Below are 13,672 nucleotides of genomic sequence, written 5' to 3'. Positions count from 1 at the left end.
GCGCAGTGGTTGAGAGTCCGCCTGCCAATGCAGGGGACACGGGTTCGAGCCCTGGTCTGGGAAGATCCCACATGCCGCGGAGCAACTAGGCCTGTGAGCCACAACTGCTGAGCCTGCGCATCTGGAGCCTGTGCTCCGCAACAAGAGAGGCCGCGATAGTGAGAGGCCCACGCACTGCGATGAAGAGTGGCTCCCACTTGCCACAACTAGAGAAAGCCCTCGCACAGAAACGAAGACCCAATACAGCAAAAATAAATTAATTAATTAATAAAAACTCCTACCCCCAACATCTTCTTTAAAAAAAAAAAAAAAAAAGCTAAGGCCAACCAATCACAAAAAGCCCACTAGGCTTTAAGTTATAGCCAATCAAATAATTTCCTTTCTTTGTTTCTGTACCTTCTCTGTATGTCTCTCCCTGAGCTCCTCTCGCTGGAGCACTCTTAGGCAATTCTGAATTGGTGCTGCGTGATTCAAATTGATGTTCGCTCAAATAAACTTACAATTTTTAATATGCCTCACTTTATCTTTCAGTAGTTCCCAGGTACAGTATTGGAGGGCAAAGAGGGAGGGGAAGAAACAGAAGACCAAACGTTGAGCAATTTAAGAGAGTAATTGTTTAAACTACTGAAACAGACCAAGTGTCAAACCAAGTAGGAGAGAAGTTAGATTCTCCTCTGTGGTAGTAAGACTAGTTAAAGATAAAATAAATAGAATCCGTTTTCCTTACTGATCTCAAAATAAGAGCTTTAGAGCACAGCCCTGGCCTCTAAGTACAAAAGCAATGTTAGAATGAACTGACCGCTCCTAGATACAAAGATTCTGAAAAAAACACCATTCCTGCCAATCAGACAGCAGAGGAGAGCCGGGCGGAGGCAGTGAACAATGTAAATTAGAAATTACAACTTGCAGTGGTCCAATAGGAAATTACTTTACAAAACTGGGAGAATTCTGTAACAGCCTATGGAGTTTTCGATGTTGGATTTTTTTTGTTCATAGTTAACAAAATTCACGTATTAAAATGACTGAGTCGAAACATTTCATTTTAAATATCCCCCAGTGTTTTAAATAAAGTTAAGTCTCATGTAAATGTTACCTTTTCTTTAAAAACTTGCAGTCAGACAAGCAGGAGATGAAAATATCACTCTAATTTCCCTGCAAACATAATAAGACAAGGTTAAATCACAACATATTACAAGCATGTCCCTTTTATCTTACCGAATACTGTATGTAACTGATGACGTGGAATCATTGTTAATGAAAATAACTGCTCTCTTAAGAGTCTTCCAGATTCTGGGTATACTTTGTGCATGTGACTGCTAAATCTCACCAAAACCCTTCATAGTTGATTTGATCAAGTCATCTAGAATTAAATAAAATTCATCCTTCTGAAAACAGAAACTTCTGGAGCTCCAGAGAATAAACTATGAAGCTGTAAAAACAGTCTGCCCTGGGGAAGGCTTTGTGGCACAGAAAGCATTTTTGATTCACTCCTACATCTTCCTCACCTATCAAAGTGCCTGGCATATTGTACATCCTCAGTATACCTCTGTTAAAGAAATGATGAATGAATGAATACAATGACTTCTTCAAACTAAGAGATGGTAGAAGAGAATCATGGTTAAAATGCAAATGCCTTCATGACAAAGCCAAATCCTCTCTCTTATGTCTAGGATAAAATGACCAAGGCTTCAGAACCAAGTAAAAGTGGTTTCTCCTTTTTTTTTTTTTGGCTATGCCACGCGGCTTGCAGGGTCTTAGTTCCCCAAACAGGGATCGAACCTGGGCCCCCAGCAGTGAAAGCGCAGCGACCTAACCCCTGGACCGCCAGGAAATTCCCAGTTTCTACTTTGTCAGACAGAGCCACCTCTCAGTCACTTACTTCATGCTCTGCACTTCCTCTTGCCACTGCCATCCATTTTTCTGTCAGTGACTGGTTAATTCGGCTTATTTCTGGCAGGGTTTTCCTGGAAACACTGGTGGAACTAGTATCCTTCTAGGAAGAAAGAAAAGAATGATCAGGAAAATACACACACACACACACACACACACTAAGTAGTGAGTAAAACAAAGGTGGGAGATGGGCCCCCATCCTCTCAGACGGTGGGGTTTGGTGGTAGGAGCCACGGCATCAGACTGGCCTGGCTCTTCCATTTCCTAGCCTTGGCCACTTTGCTTGGTCCAAGCCTTAGCTTTGTTATTTTAAAAATGAGATAACACAAAAGAACTGAAAACAAGGACTCAAACAGATACTGTATGTCAATATTCATTGCAGCAGTATTCACAATAGCCAAAAAGATGGGAACAATCCTCGTCCAGCAACAGCATCAACAGATGAATATGGTACATCCATACAATGGAATATTACTCAGCCATGAAAAGGAAGGAAGTTCTGACACATGCTGCAACATGGATGAGCTGTGAAAACACTATGCTGAGAGGCATAAGCCTGATGATACAAAGGGACAAATATTGTACAATTCCACTGATATGAAACAGGCTAATTCATAGACAGAAAGGGTATTAGAGGTTACCTGGGGTTACAGGTAGTGGGGAATGGGGAGTTATTATTTAATGGTTAAAAGTTTCTGCTTGGGGAGAAAAAGAGTTTCTGCTTGGGGTAATGAAAAAAGTTTTAGAGGTAGATAGCGGTGATGGTTTTACCACACTTAAAAAATGAGATTAAAAGATATTAGGTATACAAAGCCTTTGGATTATAGTAAGTACTCAGTAAATACTAGTTTCTTTCTGCCCTTTAATCATCCACAGGTTTTTGCTTTGATATCAGTGGTTTTCAAACTGATAACAGAATCACCTAGTGATCTTGTTAAAGCATAGACTGCTGGGCCCATCTCCACAGTTTCCGATTCAACAGGTCAGGAGTGGAGCTCAAGGATCTGCATCGAGGAAATTCCCAGGTGATGCTGAGGCTGCCGATTTGGGGACCACATTTTTGAGAACCACGGTTCTATATAATATTTGAAACCAAATGGCTCAACCAGAGGTGTCAGAAATCACTGTCTGGAGAGAAAAACCTGTCTTTAATATATTCTTCCAAGGACATTAGTGCCCTGCTCTGTAATATACCTCTGCTTCCACTAGCCTATAGTAAATCAGGGAATTCTGCATCACTTTTGTTTAATGCTTAGCTAAAGACCTTTTGAAAAAGATGTATTACCGTGACTCCCAAATTTCCCTTCACTGTCTTGATCTGAGTCCTGGGTGTTCCCTGGAGTTCAACCATGAGGAAGCTTTTTTCCCTCCACCATTCCAGGGACCTTAGGACGATGAGGCGCTCCCTGTTGGCATTCACAGACCATTTCTTCTACTTTCTTCTTCAAAATCCCGGCTCCTCTGAAGCACATAACAACAGACTATATCACCTGCCAAAGTCCTAGTCACGACCTTTCAATCACTGAAAACTTTAGCACCTTGCTGACTGTCTTCCTCAGCACATCCATGCCTGTCATCGTTCTTCCTGTCCTTCTTGGCAACTTCATACTCAATGAACCCAGTTTACTTCCCCTCTTCATCTCTCAGTTCTTTATCTTGTCTCCACTCTCTTCCTCTGCTCCACTGCAGCCACCCAGGCCCTGGGTCGGGGCTTCTAAACTGATCCGACTGGCATTTTGCGTCAGATAATTCTCTGTTGTGAGCGGCTGTCTTGTGCGTTGCGGGATGTTTAGCAGCAGCCCTGGCCTCCACCCACCTGATGCCAGTAGCAGCCACCCCGACATACATGCGCCTCCCTCAGGACAACGTCCGCTGAGCACAGACATTGCCAGATGTTTCCAGGGGCGCAAAACCACTCCTAGTTGAAAACTATTGCCCTAGATAAAGGTGATATTCTATACTTTATAATCACCAGTAATTGTTCCAGGGACTTCCCTGGTGTTGCAGTCGTTAAGAATCCGCCTGCCAATGCAGGGGACATGGGTTTGAACCCTGGTCCAGGAAGATCCCCCATGCTGTGGAGCAACTAAGCCCATGCGACACGACTACTGAGCCTGCGCTCTCGAGCTCGTGCTCCGCAACAAGAGAAGCCCCCGCAGTGAGAACCCCGTAGAGAAAGCTCACACGCAGCAACAAAGACCCAACGCAGCCAAACAAACAAACAAAAATTGTTCCACCTTCTAAATTTCCATTAGAAACATTCTCCTCTCTGATCATCATACACCATCCTTCTAATTCACTGACTTCAGAGTGGAACTCCCAGGCTAACATTCTTTGATGCTGGAATGAGTTAACACTTGGGGGCTGTTGGGATGAAATGAATGTACTCTGCATGCAAGAAGGACATGAATTTGAGGGGGGCGGTGGCGGAACGTTACGGACTGAGTGTTTTCCCCCCAAGTTCATATATTGGAATCCTAACCCCCAATGTGATGGTATTAGGAGGTGGGGCCTTTGGAAAGTGACTGGGTCATGAGGGTGGAGCCCTCAGGAATGGGATTAGTGCCCTTTATAACAGACCCCAGAGAGCTCTTTCACCCCTGCCCCTTCTGCCACATGAGGATACAGTGAGAAGACAGCCATCTGTAAACCAGGAAGCAGGCCCTCACCAGACATCAAATGTGCCATCATTTTTTTTTTTTTTTTTTTTTTTGGCCACACTGTGCAGCTTGCAGGATCTTAGTTCCCAGACCAGATCAGGGATCGAACCCCGGGCCACAGCAGTGAAAGTGTCGAGTCCTAACCACTGGACCACCAGGGAATTCCCAAATGTGCTGTCATCTTAATCCCAGACTTCCCAGCCTCCAAAACTGAGAAATAAATTTCTGTTTATAAACCACTCAATCTATGGTATTTTGTTATAGCAGCCCGAACAGACGAAGACACTTTAGAGTGGAATCCACTCCAACATTCTTAGAGGCCACTGGGCCCTCCAATCCATCAACCCTATTGTTTGTTCATTACCCATCCTCCTCTTCATGTCTTTCTTACCCAGCTTAGATTCTATGGTCAGCGGTGTAATCATCCTTTGCAAATACCTCCAAGTCTTCTGCCCTTTCCTATTGTACTGACCTAGCAGAAGTCCACCTGTAGTTAACCTTCCACCTGAATTACTCCAAAGGAATCCAAGCAGCTTAACATCAATGGAGAAAAACAAACAGCTGTGCCGACTGATTTCCCCTTATGCCCTACAACCACAGATTTCAAATGGTTACTCTATACTGTCTAGTAATCTCTCACAACGTTCACTGTCTCACTCTGAGTCACTATTGCACACTTTCCGTTTATTCCTAAACCTGTAGCAATCTTCCTCTGCTTCACTAAGTTTCAAATAAGGACCGTGCCTTGTGCATCCCTGAGAAAACGGAAACAATCAGGGAAGAACTAATCACCTTCCCGCAAGCAACCTACCCTCACCTCCACTGCTCCTCATCAGAACAGAATAAAAATTTCTGCCCAAAGCCCTACGTGCCACACTGGACCCTTGGCCCTGCTTCCTCGCTCCTATTCTGGGAATTACCTCTACAATTATTCCCTCTTTCTCATGCATCAGCACTTTGTCCTCCTGAACTGGAGCATTCTCACTGGCATACAAACAAACCTTAATATCACCCCTCCAAACAACAACAAAACCCTCTCACGGTGGTGTACTCCCTTTCATGACAAAACGTCTCAGAACTGTCACAGTCATTGTTCCCCACTTATTCCCCTTTATTCTCTGCCTATCTGGCTCAGTTAGGTTTCATCTTCTTTCCCATGAGATGACTCAGTCTTGACAAAGCAAAAACAAACTCTGTGCTTGTCTTACTGGATCAGTATGTGTCAGGTTTGGCCACTTCCTCAGAGAAAAAAATGATATTTAAAAGAAACAGAAAGTGTAATAGATACCTGGTAAGTTGTCACAAAGTTGGCATACGTTCCAGCAAAAATGTGGTTGATTTGAACATCCACAAGGTCTATAAGAAAGTCATAAATCCATGAGTATGGCTTTTAGAAGTAAAAAATAAATCTCTTGTTGTAAACCTAAAACTGCTCTAAAAAATAGTCTTAAAAAAATCTAATGTATTACCAAGCTAAATTTACTTATTTATTGGTTTCTAAATGGATTTTGACTACAAACAGTATAAAACAATAATTTTGATCAGATTACATGTTGTGTATTCACTTAGCTTAAAATTTAATCTTTCATGTACTTGCATAATGAAACCAGGCTGATGTGCTTCAGTAGAGGTTTGATTGAACATATAAAAGTGGGGAGGGCTTCCCTGGTGGCGCAGTGGTTGAGAGTCCGCCTGCCGATGCAGGAGACGCGGGTTCGTGCCCCGGTCTGGGAGGATCCCACATGCCACGGAGCGGCTGGGCCCGTGAGCCATGGCCGCTGAGCCTTCGCGTCCAGAGCCTGTGCTCTTCAATGGGAGAGGCCACAACAGTGAGAGGCCCTTGTACCACAAAAAAAAAAAAAAAAAAAAGTGGGGATTCCCTGGTGGCGCAGGGGTTAAGAATATGCCTGCCGGGCCTCCCTGGTGGCGCAAGTGGTTGAGAGTCCGCCTGCCGATGCAGGGGATACGGGTTCGTGCCCCGGTCTGGGAGGATCCCATATGCCGCGGAGCGGCTGGGCCCGTGAGCCATGGCCGCTGAGCCTGCGCATCCGGAGCCTGCGCGTCCGGAGCCTGTGCTCCGCAACAGGGGGAGGCCACAACAGTGAGAGGCCCGCATACCGCAAAAAAAAAAAAAAAAAAAAAAAAAAAGAATATGCCTGCCAATGCAGGGGACATGGGTTCAAGCCCTGGTATGGGAAGATCCCACATGCCGTGGAGCAACTAAGCCCATGAGCCACAACTGCTGAGCCTGTGCTCTAGAGCCCACAAACCATAACTACTGAGCCCGCGTGCCACAATTACTGAGCCCACGTGCCACAACTACTGAAGCCCGCACACCTAGAGCCCATGCTCCACAACAAGAGAAGCCACCGCAATGCGAAGCCTGTGCACTGCAAAGAAGAGTAGCCCCCGCTTGCCGCAACTAGAGAAAGCCCGCACGCAGCAACGAGGACCCAACGCAGCCAAAACTAAAAATAAATTTATATTAAAAAATATATATATATATAAAGGTATACTGTTCCGAAGCTTAAGTAACTGATTTGGGTTCTTTTGTATTACCTTAATCTTTAGAAAAGATCACCAAATACTCCAGGGAGCACTGCATAAGAAAAAGAATGCATATTGTACAAATCAAAGATAACAGTACTAAAAGAACCACAGTTCTATGCACTCCTTTGAAAGGAAACTGAATAATATTTCTCCTCCAGTGGCATCATTTAACACAAAATTACAAATTCGTGAGACCACTCATACCATCAACAGAAATCAGGCAGCTAATGTCAAAGTTCTCTGCCAGAGCCCCCGGATGAGGTGAGCTGCTTGTGCAACTTGGTCCACAACCAAAAGACACCACCTGACTAGTGGTAGAGACATACACAAGGGTGTGAGAACTGTAGAAGAGAGAATATATTATAATAAAGACATATTATAATGTGTCACATTTTTTGAGAAAGATGATGTCTCAACACAAAATAACACATTTATCTTATACTAAGTACCCAGATCCCATATCACAATGTCAGAGTTAGAGGGTGACAAATCATGTGGGTAAACAAATGGTAGGTGAATATTGACTTATTACTAAACTTAAAGGCAGAATATTATTGATGGGTCGTTACAATGGTTTCTCTCATTTGTGTTTTAAATGTAAGCTCTTTTTGTCTTTCGCTTTTCATGAATTGGATAGATTATATGCAAAGTGTCCTCATAGGGAGGGATAAGTTGGGAGATTGGGGTTGACCTATACACACTACTATACATAAAATAGATAGCTAATAAGGACCTGTTGTATGGCACAGGGAACTCTACTCAATACTCTGTAATGACCTATATGGGTAAAGAATCTAAAAAAGAGTGGATATATGTATATGTATAACTGATTCACTTTGCTGTACAGCAGAAACTAACTATAGTTGTAAATCAACTATACTCTAATAAAAATTAAAAAAGAAACAAAGTGTCCTCATAATTAGGTTATACAAAACTCTGAATACATATGCAAATATATATCTTCTACTTGTATGAAATTAACTTTGTCTCATGAACTCAAATAGGCAAGCACCACTATTTTTGTTATAGACCAACTCCACTACCCCCCTCATAAGGTGGTCTATACACAGTAGAGTTCCAATAAATTCTTACAAAACAAATGAAATATCTAGGATAAAGAAGAAAAAAATAGAAATATTAAACTATATTTGAAAGAAGCAAATTTTCAGAAGGAAAATGATCTATAAAAAGAGTAATCACATATTTTAGGGTCTTAAGGTTTAATAACATTCCACATGAGTCATTTCTAAGCAATAAAATACAACGCTTTCTACTCATGCTTAAAAAAAAAAACTTATTACCTTCCACAGTCTGCGAAACTAGGCCCTCAATTCTTTCTGAGTTGCGGACCCCTCTTCTCAGCAGTGGGGCTGTTTCCCAGCTGTCCACAGCTATTGTCTCCAAATGTGAATACTTTCCCATCCTGTTTGAAAAAGGAGGGATCAGGCTAAAAAAAGTAGTTAAAAACTAAAAGATTTAAGTATCCTAAGAGAGTTCTATGAGAGCACCATGGTAAATATAAGCTCTATATAAAGACAAAGAGTCCTGTATTTATTATTTCTAACAGTGAATGAAGAATTAACACATTAAACTTGAAAAATCATTGGTATTCCCTTCAGAACTAGGCACTTATAGGTGTCTGTGGAATAAACTGATGGACAAATTAACTGGTTCAAGAGTAACTCTAACATTTAAGCATAGGGTTGCTTTATCTATTCGATCATTTCTCTGAAAATAAATCTCTTTTCAAAAGATGATTCTAGATTAAAACAACTCTAGCTCTCTCTTGCCAACCAAGAAGAATATAATTCAAACATGCTTTTAAAACAAAATATAAATTATTTTAGATACTTAGTTTTTAAATAAACATTTCAACCACACAAGTAGTCTTCAAGTCTATTCATTACATCTATGGAGAGAATCCATCCCGTTGGAATGTATTGTATGGCCAGTACAAGAAGGGGGTGGGGAACATTCAGGAAGCTGACTCATAATTGTGCCAAGCAAGGAATGGAACAAAAAATGTTCTAGTCTGTAGTATGGGCCACTGAAACCTATAAAAATTACTTTGTTGCTTCTATAATATTTTTCATGTGTAGAGCTACATTATGAATGAATAACTGCTAAAAGGATTAGCTCCTATATTAATCTAATTTTAAAATATCTAAAAATATTTCCTAAAGCTGAAATTAGCTTTTGTTATAGGATCTTTAAAATTCCATGGTTTATATTCGGCTAAGTTCTCCTCTTTAGACATCTGTACATTGAATGGATATCTTCAGATGTTGATACAAATATTGTTTTCCACAATAATCAGTACATGTACCTTGTGGTAACATTTCTCTGGGATTTAAAAAAATAGCAAGATGCGAGTTCCCTGGCGGTCCCATAGTTGGGACTCAGCGCTTTCACTGCCAGGGGCCTGGGTTCAATCCCTGGTTGGGGAACTAAGATCCCGCAAGCCACACAGTGTGGCCAGAAAAAAAGAAAAAACAATAGCAAGACATTTTGGATTACCTTGGTAAGAACGACAGTGTGCTCATAACCACAGCTGACATAAATCACACCGAGTCTTCAGTACACCAACTGATCGAGGCTTGTAGCTCTGAACTGTTGAAAGAAAGCAGAATCTCTAGAGTATAAGAAATACTCATATTTCCTGGTTTTTATATATTTTAATATTTTTGTCATCTTATAATTCATCAACATAATTTAAAAAGTGAACAATCAGAAGTATTATAAAACAGAGGGAAAGCCCTGCGTTGGAAAAGAAAAGCAGTCCTTTAGCATTTATTTCTGGAAAATATTCAATTTTCTGGAATGACTAAGGTTATTGGCCGAGAAAACTAAGCTTAAAAACCCCCATTCTCAATAATATTTCCATTATGTTGTATTCATTTCTGTTACATAGTAGGTGTTCTGCAAATATGCAATAATAGTTGAGAAGATAAGATGGCCTACTTCATGTTGACAAAGTTAAATGAAATGAGATGTAGGAGCTCAGCATGGTACTGGTATGTAACAAGAGCTAAATATACGTGAGCCACATGTAAAGAATTGAACAGAGGGGCTCATGGGGAAGACGTCACAGGGAGTTTAGTTGAAAGGTTGGAGAGGAACTGGTTGTTTCCCCTACTGCTAGCAATGTTCTAAACAAGTGGTTCCCAAACTTTGCTGCACATTGGAATCACCTGTGGCGTCTTTGGTAATGACTGATGCCTGGCTTCCATCCCCAGACATTCTGATTTAATTGCTCTGGGGTCCAACCTGGGCATTCAGATTTTTAAAAGTTCTTAGAGTAGACAGACTAATGGCCTTGCAAAGATGGCCATGTTCTTTTCCCAGAGCCTGTGAATATGTTAAATTACATGGCAAAGGGAAGTTAAGGAAGCAGATGGATTTAAGAAGGTTGTTAATGAGTTGACCTTAAAATAGGGAGGTTAGCCTGGATTATCCAGGTGGGCCCAGTGTAATCACAAGGGTACTTTTAAGAGGAAGAGGGAGGCAGAAGAGTGAATGTCAGCCTAATGAGACTTGAAGAAGACTGAACCAGCTATTGCTGGCTTTGAAGAAGAAAGTGGGTTATGAGTCAAGAGTGTAGGTGCCTCCAGAAGCTGGAAAAGGGAAGAAAAATGCTCTGGTCCCCTCCAGCCTCCAGAAATTAATGCAGCACTTTGATTTTAACCCAGTGAGACCTCCATCAGACTTCTGACCACCAGAGCCATGAGTTAATAAATTTATGTTGTTTTAAGACACTAGGTTTGTGATTTGTTACAGCAGGAATCAAAAAAGTTAATATAGCTCCCTAGGTGATTCTAATGTGTCACAAAGTTTGGGACCACTGTTCTATACTTTCAGAACCGATTTTCCAACCAGAAAGAAAGAAGGACTTACTACAAGACTACCTTGTTACCTGGGACATGATTCCCTCCGAGGGCCAGCTTCCCTGCATTGTTGCTTCCCCAGCCAAATGAAGTCCCAGAGAGAGACAGGGCAAAGCTGTGGGCCCCTCCTGCAGTCACCTGTGCCAGCGGGATCCCCTCCAGGGACCTCACCCTCTGTGGGCTGGCTTAAGAGGGGAACTTCTTCCCCAGGCCCAGCTGCCCATGGCTGTTCTTTCCCCATGAAAACACTTGGCCATCTACAAAAATAAAGAGGAGAAATCCAGAACTGCCAACACAATGGAATACCAAATTCAAGGAGAAACTGTCGTCCTAATTCTAAAAATCTTTAAAGAATAGAAAAAAGAGTAAAGGACGTTAAAGTACTCTCACTAAAGGCAAAGGGGATGGTCAAGATCACCTTTAAAAGTCCCTTCCAACAATATCCACTCTTCTTCTCCCTCCCAGTTAAGGGTAACCATGATCTTTCACCTGCTCAGGCCAAAAACCTTGAAGCCATCCTCGACTCCTCTCTTTCTTCTACACACTTCAACCCACAAATACCAAAGCCTCTATCTTCAAAATCTATCCAGGATCCAACCACTTCTCACCACTCCACTGTTAGCCCTGTAGCCACCAAGTCACCATCATTTCTCCCCTGGGAAATGACAACAGCACCTCACTGGGCCCCCACATTGCATCTCTGCCCCCAGCAGTTTCTTCTCTAAAGAGAAGTCAGAGTGCTCTTTTAAAAATATGTCAGATGGAGAGGATAGAACCAAGATGGTGGAGTAGAAGGACGTGCCCTCACTCCCTCTTGCGAGAACACCAGAATCACAACTAACTGCTGAACAATCATTGACAGGAAGACACTGGAACTCACCAAAAAAGATACCCCACATCCAAAGACAAAGGAGAACCCACAATGAGATGGTAGGAGGGGCGCGATCACCATAAAAATCAAATCCCGTAACTTCTGGGTGGGTGACTTACAAACTGGAGAACACTTATACCACAGAAGTCCACCCACTGGAGTGAAGGCTCTGAGCCCCATGTCAGGCTTCCCAACCTGAGGGTCTGGCAACAGGAGGAGGAATTCCTAGAGAATCACACTTTGAAGGCTAGCGGGATTTGATTGCAGGACTCTGACAGGACTGGGGGAAACAGAGACTCCATTCCTGGAGGGCACACAGAAAGTAGTGTGTATATCAGGATCCAGGGGGAAGGAGCAGTGACCCCAGGGGAGACTGAACCAGACCTACCTGCTAGTGTTGGAGGGTCTCCTGCAGAGGCGGGGGGTGGCTGTGGCTCACCGTGGGGACAAGGACACTGGCAGCAGAAGTTCTGGGAAGTACTCCTTGGTGTGAGTCCTCCCAGAGTCCGCCATTAGCCCCACCGAAGAGCTGGGTAGGCTCCAGTGTTGGGTCACCTCAGGCCAAACAACCAACAGGGAGGGAACCCAGCCCCACCCATCAGCAGTCAAGGGGATTAAAGTTTTACTGAGCTCTGCCCACCAGAGCAACAGTCAGCTCTACCTACCACTAGTCCCTCCCATCAGGAAGCTTGCTCAAGCCTCTTAGATGGCCATATCCACCAGAGGGCAGACAGCAGAAGCAAGAAGAAGTACAATCCTGCAGCCTGTGGAACAAAAACCACATTCACGAAAAGATAGACAAGATGAAAAGGCAGAGGGCTATGTACCAGATGAGGGAACAAGATAAAACCCCAGAAAAACAACTAAATGAAGTGGAGATAGGCAACCTTCCAGAAAAAAGAATTCAGAATAATGATAGTGAAGATGATCCAGGACCTCGGAAAAAGAATGGAGGCAAAGATCGAGAAGATGCAAGAAATGTTTGACAAAGACCTAGAAGAATTAAAGAACAAACAAACAGAGATGAACAATACAATAACTGAAATGAAAACTACACTAGAAGGAATCAATAGCAGAATAACTGAGGCAGAAGAACAGATAAATGACCTGGAAGACAGAATGGTAGAATTCACTGCCGCAGAACAGAATAAAGAAAAAAGAATGAAACGAAATGAAGACAGCCTAAGAGGCCTCTGGGACAACATTAAACACAACAACATTGGCATTATAGGGGTCCCACAAAAAGAGAGAGAGAAAGGACCCAAGAAAATATTTGAAGAGCTTATAGACAAAAACTTTCCTAACATGGGAAAGGAAATAGCCACCCAAGTCCAGGAAGCGCAGCAAGTCCCATACAGGATAAACCCAAGGAGAAACACTCCGAGACACAGAGTAATCAAATTGGCAAAAATTAAAGACAAAGAAAAATTATTGAAAGCAGCAAGGGAGAAACAACAAATAACATACAAGGGAACTCCCATAAGGTTAACAACTGATTTCTCAGCAGAAACTCTACAAGCCAGAAGGGAGTGGCATGACATAATTAAAGTGATGAAAGGGAAGAACCTACAACCAAGATTACTCTATGCGGCAAGGATCTCATTCAGATTTGATGGAGAAATCAAAAGCTTTACAGGCAAGCAAAAGCTAAGAGAATTCAGCACCACCAAACCAGCTCTACAACAAATGCTAAAGGAACTTCTCTAAGTGGGAAACACAAGAGAAGAAAGGGCCTACAAAAACAAACCCAAAACAATTAAGAAAATGGTACTAGGAACATACGTATCAATAATTACCTTAAACGTGAATGGATTAAA

At 42.4% G+C, this 13,672-nt stretch overlaps 2 long non-coding RNA genes across 2 annotated transcripts in view; both read right to left on the bottom strand.

Annotated features, from left to right (window-relative positions):
- Positions 1 to 3,187: 3,187 nt before the first annotated feature.
- On the bottom strand, positions 3,188 to 7,173 carry LOC132500131 (uncharacterized). Its single transcript, XR_009533975.1, has 3 exons — positions 7,110 to 7,173; positions 5,839 to 5,906; positions 3,188 to 3,351 (listed from the first exon to the last, which is right to left on the bottom strand). It is a non-coding gene; the product is annotated as an uncharacterized LOC132500131 (long non-coding RNA).
- Positions 7,174 to 7,323: 150 nt separating this feature from the next.
- Positions 7,324 to 13,672, bottom strand: part of LOC132500124 (uncharacterized) — a 75,174-nt gene continuing 68,825 nt past the window's right edge. Inside the window, exons 3-5 of the long non-coding RNA XR_009533974.1 lie at positions 9,618 to 9,710; positions 8,402 to 8,523; positions 7,324 to 7,441 (exon numbers count right to left, since the gene is read on the bottom strand). This is a non-coding gene — a long non-coding RNA (uncharacterized LOC132500124). The remainder of the gene's footprint in view (positions 7,442 to 8,401; positions 8,524 to 9,617; positions 9,711 to 13,672) is intronic.

The sequence above is a fragment of the Mesoplodon densirostris genome, chromosome 1 (assembly GCF_025265405.1).
Source record: "Mesoplodon densirostris isolate mMesDen1 chromosome 1, mMesDen1 primary haplotype, whole genome shotgun sequence".
Classification (NCBI taxonomy): domain Eukaryota; kingdom Metazoa; phylum Chordata; class Mammalia; order Artiodactyla; family Ziphiidae; genus Mesoplodon; species Mesoplodon densirostris.
Note: the sequence above shows the minus strand (reverse complement) of the source record. Positions and strands in the feature narration are given on the sequence as shown.